This window comes from Fukomys damarensis, unplaced genomic scaffold (assembly GCF_012274545.1).
Source record: "Fukomys damarensis isolate Sample0158 unplaced genomic scaffold, DMR_v1.0_HiC HiC_scaffold_15, whole genome shotgun sequence".
Taxonomy (NCBI): Eukaryota; Metazoa; Chordata; class Mammalia; order Rodentia; family Bathyergidae; genus Fukomys; species Fukomys damarensis.
This window is the reverse complement of record NW_022900927.1, coordinates 64,020,987-64,031,773: the sequence shown is the minus strand read 5'-3', so window position 1 is coordinate 64,031,773 and position 10,787 is coordinate 64,020,987. Positions and strand designations below refer to the sequence as shown.

The window sequence follows — 10,787 nt, the reverse complement described above, 5'->3', positions numbered from 1 at the left end:
GTTATTTTAAAGGCACATTGGATAACAGGATCTTATGTGCACTTCCTTGCAGGATCTGTTTTTATTTCTCTCTTTACTTTTTCATTAGATTCATTTGTTTCTTTGTGTATCTAATGACTATTTAATGTATGCCAGACGTTGTGCATGAAATGTTTTGCTATGACTTGAGGCTTAGGTGGAGAATCTGCTTTTCCTTCTCACAGGAAGTTAGGGCTTTGGTGTATCACCTGCCTCAAATTTTGAACTGAGCTAATTCAAAGCCACGTATGAAGGCCTGCATGGTTGATCTATTTCCCACTGGGCTTTGCTCCTACCATGTAGTCTTTCAGAGACCCTAAACTGAAACGTCCTGGTCTTTTCTGTGACTCTCTTTTTAGTTGGCTCTGGGTCCCTGGTTTTGTTTCCCCAGCTCTGTGAGTTGGCCTACAGTACTGACCAGCTTCTTCAAGCTCAGGGCTACATATGGTGCTGGCCACTACTGAGTTCACTAGGTCCTTGAGCAGAAAATCAGCCCTGAGTAGGAAGTCTCGGGGTTCTGTGCTTCCCTTTCTCCCCTTCCTGATCCTGGATGCCGCACCCTCACTGAAATGGTAACCCTGATGGCTTCAAACAGATGTGTGGGGAGGGGTGGGTGGGGAGATCATTGTTTACAGTTACCGTTTCTTTGAACTTTATCCACTTGCCTTACTTAGACAATACTGCATAAGCATCCATCCTCTCAGACCAGTCTCTTCCTCCCCACAAGGATTTCTAGTGACCCTTTGCAGGCATCTCATCCCACATTTTACCATTAGGAGCCTCTTCCTCTGGTGCCTCTGTCCGCTTCACACAGCCATATTTGTGTTTAAACTTTTTGTCCTGTTTTCCAGAAAACCATCAGTCCTTTCTCCACCTGCGACCACAAATGAGTGATTTCCTCAAAAGCTCTGAGATTAGGAGCTGCATTGCCTGTCCCAGACCAGGCCCGTGAGACTCTTCCGCACTCTGTGCTAGCACTCTTCTCCCCAGCTGGGATGGAGGTGGCACCTAGAACACCTCGGTTGCTGTGTGCCAAAGACAGCAGGGCCACAGGACAGAAAGGACTTGGGTCCCCACCAGTAGGCGTGAGTGCAACTCTGGTCTCTGGGGGAACTGAGATTTGGGTGGTTTTTTGTTTTTTTGATTTTTGTTTTACTACAGCACCTAGCATTACCATAACCAGACCATGGATGTAAGGGAATGGGGCTATGAGAATTCTATGGTATTGTTGTCATAGCTCCTGTCAGCAGCATGGAGAAAAAGTCTTTGGCTTATTTAGTGACATGACATATTTCACTATCAAATTTCTCCAAATGACGTGGAACTGTTCTGCTGGTGATGTTCACGTTAAGGATCGGGAAACATGTAACGAGACAGTGTAAGACATTCCTAGCTGCTCTAAGAGAGAGGCAATTGGGCTTCTGCAGTAAGTCTGGATGCAGTGTTTGGAGATCAGCTCGCTTTGCCTTGTCTCTAGGTGAGTGGTACAGAATACAGCAGGACATCTGGAATGAACATCAAAATTTAAATTAGCTCTCGAGATTTGGAATCATCAAGAATCTTGCAAGAACTTTATAAAAGTGCAGAGCTGTGATTCATTTCCTGACATTTTACTTATAATTGGAAGAGGACCCAAGAGTGCCCACTTCTGAAAACACCCACAAGGTACTTCTTATGCAGTTGAGGCTTTGAGAAGTGCTGGCGGGTGCAGCGTCAGTGAGAACCAGCGCTCCCTGTGCTCGGCCTCCGCTCTGGCCCACTGCACCATTGCTGGTGACAGGCGTTCCACCCTAGGCAGTGGACTCTCCGCCCGCACTTTCGTGAGTTTGCACTGTTTGGCACCAGGTTTAACTGTGAGAAAGGCATGCTCTGAGAGAGAGGAAAATACAAATTTCTCACCAACAAAATTACCCAAAGGAATGGGTAAAGTTCTCTAAAGAGAAAGGAAATTATAGGAGAAGAAATCCAGGAACACTGAGGACTAAAGAACAAGGAAAGAGGAAACAGGGGTAAATGCATTTTCTCTTGACTTTTCCAAGTTGTGTTTGTCATTTCAAGCAAAAATTGTATTTGTCAGATGTGGTTCTGAAGTACAGGAAATATTTATGACAATGTATTGTAAGTAGGGGAAGTTGAGGGGATGTAGAAACTCCTTCTCTCTCAACAGGCTAGGGTGATACATGTCTGCAGTCCTAGCATTCTAGGAGGCTGAGGTAGGAGGATCGCCAGATGTGAGCCCAGCATGAGCATTTTAGCAATGGAGACCCTGTCTCAACAAAAAGAGAAAATGTGGCTCAGCAGTGTGAAGGCCCTGGATTCAGTCTCCCATATGGAACCCTGCCCCCATAGGTGTGCGTGTGTGTGTGTGTGTGTGTGTGTGCGCATGTGTGTGCACACGTAAATTATCTGTATATGCACACATACATATGTGTGTGTGAAATAGTGCTAAAGCGCCTACTCAAAAAGTATACAAAGATATCTCCTCAGAAAACACAATAAAATAAAATAATAAAAGTAACTACAGAAAAACAGGAGAAAGAGAAAACAAATAGAATCAAAAAATAAAAGTTGCATCAATGTATTCATAATACATTGAGTGCAAATGGTCTAAATGTACCAGTTACTGTCTACAAGGGTCTTACTTCCGATATAATAATTTAGTTGGGATAAAAAAAGAGGGACAGATAGAAGGCAAACATCAATTAAAAGGAAGCAAGAATAGCTATGTCACTATCAGAGAGTGGGGTAAAGGACATTTCCGGAACAGAGAGGGCCATCAGGTTGTTACAAAATTTGTCCCACCACGAAGGCACACTGCTCTAAACATGTAACCGACCAACTGATTTTTGAAAAATTGCACTTCAGTAGAGGAAGGATAGATTTTTCAGCAAATGGTTGGAGCAATTCTACACCCATACAAAAATTTTATCTATAAAAGATGGAGGGTGACTTAAGCTTAACGTCTTGTATAAAAATCAACTCAAAATAGATTTATATTTAAATGCAAAACAATAAAACTATTTAGAAGAAAACAGAAAAAAATCCTCCATGACTCAGGGCTAGGGGAAGACTTCTTAGATAGGACTTTTAGAGCATGACCCACAAAGAAAAAATTGATAATACGGACTTTACCAAAACTCAGATCTTCTCCACAGAAGAACCTACAGAAAATGTTGAATAACTCAGTGTGAGCTCACAAAAATAGACCCCATGGGGCACAGGCCAGTAACACACAGTGAATTCCAATTAATTAGATTAGAATGAATCCAATTAGAGAGTAACACAGGCAAGGGATGAGAGAAGAGCCAGACCAAATCTTGGCTGGCTATCTGTTCAGCCACCTTGGCCAGAAATGTGTTGATTCCTTTGTACAGGTTGGAGAGACAAAAGAAGGCAGAAAAAGGCAGCGAGATGGCTTAGGGATTATACCACTAAGCATCATGTTCATCTCGGGGAAGCAATGTGAGTGTAGGGTTTCAGGGTAGAAGAAAAGGAGGCACCAGATTCCACTGGCTGAAACCTCAGCTCGGAGCACTTAAGCGCTCCTGCCCCCACGGCTCTGCCTGGAATGTGGGGTCGTGGGAGGGCCCGGCCGGGCGGGGGGTCTGCGATGAATCACCGAAGTGAAAACCCTTCAGAAGCTGGCTCTGCGAAAGCCAGCTCTGAAAGCTGTGGGGAGAAAGCAAACACACCCTATGGTTATCTTTCCTGCCTTAACCCCCCCCTGCCTCCTTCCCTGTAAATATCAGTTGCTATATTTATACAGTTGTTATTAAGTTACAGTTTAAACTGACTGCATCGGAACTATGTGAGCGGGCGACTTCACACAAAACAAGTGCCGGGCAGAAAGTAGAAACGGGCTGCGCCGGAGGTGGGCAGAGAAAGGACAGCAGATCGGGTACAGGGGAGGGAGGCAAGATGCGCCCGGACTACACCGCAGCTCGGGATGAACCGTCCTTCCTCCCCTCTTTCCTCCTTTCCCTTAAAGTCACTCAGCATCTGCGATATAAAATGATTTAGTATAAGATTTTCTTCTCAAAAGAAAGTGAGACTTTTCCACCAACTATAACCTATTTTAGAAAGAAACATAATATTGGGTCCTTGCGATCGAGAACAACGGTTATCAATCTCTTCATCATCTCTACAGCCGATAATCATCCGTCAGCCGAGTCCTGGGCTCTTTCCCGCCATCGCCCAATGGTGCACACAGGTGAAAAATATTCTCCCCGTCTCAAGGACAAGGAAATGATGGAAAATCGGAAAGAGCAGCCAGCCCGGAGTCTGAAGCTGAGGTCGGCCTGAGTGCAGAGCCGGAATGAAGGGGTCTTACCTGGTTACACACACGCACCAGGCCGGGAGGCGCTGCCCCGACACACAAAGCTCTCTCTCCCCCGACTCCAGTGAAGTTCCCAGGAGTAACTGCGTGGAAAACCTCAAAGAACAGAGAGCAGGAGAGGCAGGTGGGAGAAGCTGCTCGGCCGGGGGTCTCCGAGAGCCACTGTGCTGTGGACCCTGGAACCCGCCCATCCAGTCTTCCCAGCGGTCCCCTCTGAGGACGCGGGTCTCTCTGCTGTCCAGGTGAAGCATCACACCTGGACCTCCACAGACTGCTGCTTAATTTAGGGCGGGAGCTGACGCTCTTACCTTGGCCTTATCATTTAGGTCTCATTTAACCACGCGCCCGGCTACAGGGTGCAGCCTGGTCTCGTGTGGCCCTAAAATCGACCCCAAACACATCAGCCCTGTGTTGCACCCTAGACAGCCCTGCGGCTCATCAAGAGGCAAAACTGAGCGTCGCTCCCAGCATTTCAACTATTTCTGCGTGCACAGACAGCCCTGGAGTGAGAGTGAGGCCTCCTCCGCCTTTGCTAGGGTCCGGATGTGGGGTCCTGCCGCCCCTGTCACTTAGGGACAGGGACTCCGGTTCAGCGCAGCACAGTGCCTGTTACCTGGTCCACCCCCTTGGCTCTGGTGGCCGAATGCATGCACGTTCTCCCTCTGCCAAAGCCTAGACGCACCCGGGCTTGGTGGAAAGGACTCATTTGGAGTCTGTGGCTCATGTTCAGGTTTCTTTACTCACTGCTGCAAAGCGGAGTAGCTGATCCCTCACCCCACAGCCGCACTGCCTCCTTCTTCCAAGCCCCGCTCCCCACGTACCTTGTGTCCTCGATCCGCTGAGACTCAGTTTCTCTGTGTGTCCAAGGGGATGGTGTAGCAAGCAGCGAGCCTCTCTCCTGGTCGTGAGGCAGAAGGAAAGGAATTTGCAGAGCCCTCGGGACAGCCCTGCCCAGCGGAAGTATTTGCCTCTGCTTGGCACCAGGAACTGCTGTCTCAGTATTTCTCCAGTGTGAGTGCAAACCGGAGCCTGTTTGCTGGGCTGTGAAGGAGCCATGATTTCTACCTCTCCCGCACCTGGCTGAGGAGGTGCGCCTCAGTGGACAGACAGAAACATCTGGGTCCTTCCTGGCCTGTGACTGCTGCCCCATAAGCTTTCATTTGCCCACTCATAATTTAGCCTCTGCTTGCTTTTCTGTACACAGTACACAGTGGACCCTTGACTTATGAACTTCATTTGTTCCAAAGGGCTGGTTGTAACCCAAGTTGGTCAACGAAGGCCCAGGCTCCTCTGCACAGCCTTCAGGCTCTCTCCTGCACACAGTGGCTCTCAGCGTCCTTAGAGAGACACTGGCCCCGGGTCTCTCAGTGAGGCCCACACAGGAGAGGACGCTGTCATGTTCGACCCGGTCTCTTTAGGGTTAGATCTGTATCTGAGACCAACTAGAAGTGCAAGCAGCAAGCATTCGAGTTGTAACTCAAGGCTTTGTAAGTTTCACATTCTGGTCATGACCCAAGTTGTTCGTATGTCAGGCCAGTCGTAACTGGAGGGTCCACTGTAATGGGTGGCTTGGCGACACCCCCAGTATAGTAATGAGGGGTAAAATGCTGTGTAAATGCAAGTTTACTAGGCTTGCCCCAGGACTCAGCCTCCTCTCTCCCTCTTCCTCCTGACTTCTCAGCTGTCCCTGGGCCCCTCCCCTGCCCTGGGCAGAGCCTCTGTGCCCAAGGAGGCTCCCGTTCCTCTTCCACTGCCCACCCAGCTGTGGCAGGAAGCCCTTCCCTGTCCTGCCCACCCCGTTCCCTCCAGGAACGCCCTGCACACATGGGTGTTATTTCTCTTGGCAGCAGGTGTCCAGCTGTCAAAGAGACAGATGGGTCTTGGCCAGGAGGAGGCGGGAAGGGAGGTAAGGAAATGGGACTGGAATGGAACAGGCACCCGGCCAGGAACTCAAGGAGATGGGGAGGGTGTGAATAGAAGCAACTGAACCAGGAGAGGTGCAAAAAAGCAAATCAGAAATCTTTATCTGAGGATCCCAACACCCCAGAGCCCCACTTCTTACCCAGACGTGCAAGTCCCAGTGGGATGCCAAAAGGGACAGGCCAGGGGAGGGGGTAAGAGATCACGTGCTCTGAAGACATTTTAAATTTCTTTTACATTTGCCACCAAAGTACAGCATAGGATCACAAAGCTCAAACTGTTTAACAAATGCAAGTGTTAGAGCAGTGCGTGGCACATGGTGAGCCCTGAGAAAGCATCGGCTAATTATACAGTGTCATCATCAGTCACAACAGTGATTGCAGCAGAAACTCCAGAATTGTGTATGAGTTAGCTTTACGGTGCTGGGACAAAACACCCGGCAGATAAAACTTAAAAGAGGAAGCATTTGTTTGGGCTCAAAATTTCTGAGATTTCAGTCCATGGTCAGCTGATGCTGTAGCAGAAGGGCCCAGAGGAGGAAAGCTGCTCGCCTCATGGCTGTCAGGAAGTGGACTTAGGAGAAGAGACAGCAAGAGGAAGGGGCCAAGGACCAGACATAGACCCCAAAAGCACAGCCCCAGGACCCCGCTCACTCTGAAATGTGCTTTACTAACCTCCCAGGAGTCTCTCAAGCCAGAAGAGATGATAATCAAGATTAACTTCACAGAGGGCATGGGTTTTGCAGCCAGAGAGACTTCATCTCCAATTCTACTTTGGCTGCAAGAGCTTGCCTCACAGCTGACCTCAGCTGCCCACTGTGCAATCACATCACCTTCCTTGCTTGGCCTTCAATGGCACTGGGAAGTAACTCCAGTCTCTCTCATTTCGGAGCTGAAGATGTAGGAGTACAGAAGAGAGAACAGCATCTTCCACATCGATGCAGCTGCCCACGGGTAGGGTCTGTGGGAGTCCAGTGTGTCAGTCACCTTTCCCTAGCAGGGAGTGAGGAAAGAGTTGGACTGTCCAAAACATGGGGAGACAGGGGCTGTAGGTACGAAGTTGTCCCTCGGTTTCTGGAAGGAACACTGGCTTTGGAGTTGGACTATCAAATGCTCCGGCCATCTACCGATCGTGTGGGAATTACTTAATCTTTGTGAGTTTCAGCTTTTTGGAAAGACCCGAGTGAGGAGGTATTAATAAACCTGGAGAATTATCAGGACTCCTCTGTTTGCCAGAGACAGAAACAAACTCAAAACTCAGCTAAACAAAAAAGAGACCATGTTAGCCCAAGCAGGAGTCTGTCTGAGGCTGAGTTCTTCTACCTCAGGCTCCACACCCTGCTGCCCTCTTGGCTGCTCTGTAACGTGTTTCTCCTCTGTCTGGAGTTCACCATTTTTTCCATCTTGGTCCTCAGCTCTAGCCTTCACAGAGTTTATTCGATTGCCTTTCACCTAAGCTCTGTTTACTTTTGAAAATGCATGTTTTCATTCCATGCACCACTCCGCCTCCCTCCCCCATAAACTTGGTTCCATGGAAAAGACAAACCATGGAAATAGAAACCTCATAAATCCCTCAGCCAGGACTGTGACAGACTCGCTTACTGTTTTTGAAAGCTAACCCTTGGTCATTTCCAAAGTTTTCCTTCTGACAGGTCAAACCACATACAGCGGGTGTGTATTTTGTGTCCAGATTCCTACGGCACCTTTCAGAGACTACTGTTTAACAAACACCGTCTTCTTGGGAAGTCTCTGGAAGATTGGTCAGATCTACTCCGGAAGAGAGGAGGCCCCACTTGTGACTCTGGATTGCACTTTGGAGATGACCTTGTGTCCTTCTCAGCCTCCTTGGCTTTTACTTCCTGTTCCATGCCTGAGCCATCCTCACCCTAGGTGCACCTTTCTGCCAACAGACTGTGTGTTGTCTGCTCTTTTTTGTGATTACAAACACCCCAAAGTCAGAAACTGTATTAGTCACCTATTCCTCCCAGCACCAACATACACTAGGTGCTCAAGGAGTGTGTAAAAAATGAAATAGTGCAAAACCTGGGAGACTATGATGTGGTAATGAGCTTCTTACAAGACCTGATGGATCTGCCTTTGTATTTGATTGTTCCACTGCTGTGTAACAACGACAACAACAACAACAACAACAAAAACAGTGGCTTCAAACTACAGCAGTCATTTTCTTATACCTCAGAGTCCCTGTGGGTTAAGAATTTAGGGAGGGCTGGTTGGCTCCAGCTTGGGCACTCCCGTGCATTGGCACTGGGGCACTGGGTGTTGTAGAATGGCACTAGGTTGGGATGGCAGAGGGTTTGAGAGGCAGGAAAGTCAACTGTAGCACCTTCTTCATTCTGTTCAAGCAGGACTGGACACATCTCCTTTCTGAGCCTGTGACTACACCGACCTCAGGGCCTGTCACCATCTGTCTCTTATTGTTGTGTCCTCTGAAGGACAATCTGTCCAATGCTCTTAGCATTTGTGCCTGGAACAATATTAAAATAATTGAGGAGGGTGAACCATGAAGAGTGTGTTTCATAGCCCAACAGCAACAGAACAGGAGATAGACTCACAAACCAACGTGGGTAGGGTTGGCCCCGTATATGTTAGCTCAGGATGCTTCTCAGCCTGAATAAGACAGTTCATTCCTACAGGAAGAATTCTTTCAGTAAGAAACTTGGCATAGACCAAGCTTTTCCCTGAAAGCTGCACAGAGACCTTGAAATTCCTTCCCCATGGGCTGCTGGAGCCCTGTCCAGCCTCTGTCTGCACAGCCAACACCTCAACTGCCTGAGAAAGCTCACCTTCCTCTCCTTTGCCACCAGCCAGCAGCCACGGGGCCTCCAGATGCAGATGCAAACACGTGGGGTGGAGTTCAGGACAGCAGAGGCTTGTGGCCCAGCTGGAAAGCAGCCATGGACCCTGCAGGAGCAGGAGCCGCAGGAAGTGGAGGAAGGAGGACGCTCCCTTGTTGTCAAGCCCTGCCCCTTCCATTTTGCAGGACATCAGGCAAATGTCATCAGATGAATTGTTTCAGATGTGAACAGAGTCTCTAATTGGGGTTTAAACAGGAGACAGCTCGTTATTGCCTCTTTCTTTCTTCCTTTCTTTGTTTCTTTCTTTCTTTCTTTCTTTTTCTTTTATTCTCTCTTCCTTTTTTCTCTTTTGAACCCAAATTAAGGAGTCATGGCAGCCACTCTGGGAGAGTCCCAGGTTGTGTGTCACTGGACAAGGCCCTTATGGGAGAGAAACCAGTGCAAGGACCAGGGGAGGTGACAGGCAGCCTCCTGTGCACCACAGGACTTCTTCCAGGGCTGCAGTGAGCCGTGGCTGCAGGCACAGCCAAGGAAGAAGTTGGGGAGAGGTGCTTGGTGGCTACAGGAGTTCAGCCAGGGTGGCGGTGTCCAACTCCTTCTGACTCAGAGCCAAAAATGTGCTGCCTGTTTCTCTGTTTATGAATTATCCTTCCCCAAGCAGAGCAGCTGGGGCATTTTGCTTTCCATTCTCTGAACACGGCTGGGTTCCGGCCTTTCCAATTCCTTGTTCTCCATAAGTCTAACACACATGGCAATAAAACAGAGCGCCATTCTCCGTGGTATTTAGTTAATGATGCCTTGTCTGGCAGCGTCTCCTCCCTCACCAAAGCCATCCTTGGGAAAAGTTCTCATTCAGACGCTCCAAAAGTTGTTTTTAACTGTCGAGTCCCAAGACTTAAGACATTTCCAAGCAATCTGGATCTTATTTTGACTGAAGCTAGTTTATTCTCCTCAGAACAAAAGAATGCCAACAATTCGCGGCCCTTCACGCTACTACGTCACCAGCCAGAGCCTTGCTGAGCTCTGGGAAACAGCCCTGGGTGGCTTTGGGAGCCCAGAGACAGAGAGAGCTGCTGATGGTTGTTTGGGCGTCTGTTTTTCATTGCTCTCATTCTTTATTCTGTGCAGCCACACAGCCAGGATGATGCCGAGCCCTGGCGTCGATCATCACGGAGGGTCTTTGGGGCTAGGGAAGATCCCAGAGCTGCGAGCCACATTCCAATGAGAACCTGAGTGTGGTCCACACAGGGCTAGCAGGCAAGTGGGTTTTTATTAAACACAGCAAAGTTGGGTCAAGGACCTAGACGCAAAAGGGCCTTCTGGAAGAGCAGCCTTACAGTCTGTCCCTTGCCAGAGACCACGGCACCTGGTGTGATGGGTGACACCACACTTAGGGGTCTACCTGATAGCTACCTGAGAAGAAGGGGCTTCCCCAGGACGCTGTACCCTGTTACAAACCCATATGTGCCTGCCCTCTGTCATGGTCATGCATCTTTTGGGAGTGCTGAAAAGTGTTTTTGTAGATGGAGGAATGCTCATGACTTTTGGCTGCCATCTTAGTAAAAATGACCCATTATGACTCTTGTTGGCATCATCCTGACTTTTTTCCTTCCCTCCTCTCACCCTTCTTTCCTTCTTTCCCCCATTTAATTCATCATGTATAACCATTGAATTTAATTCTTATCTATGTGCCTGATT

General features: G+C 48.5%; 1 long non-coding RNA gene across 1 annotated transcript; it reads right to left on the bottom strand.

Moving 5' to 3' along the window:
- Positions 1–1,310: 1,310 nt before the first annotated feature.
- Positions 1,311–5,277, bottom strand: LOC104867052. The gene is made up of 3 exons (XR_781648.3): positions 5,176–5,277; positions 4,349–4,450; positions 1,311–1,523 (listed from the first exon to the last, which is right to left on the bottom strand). It is a non-coding gene; the product is annotated as an uncharacterized LOC104867052 (long non-coding RNA).
- Between the last annotated feature and the right edge of the window lie 5,510 nt (positions 5,278–10,787).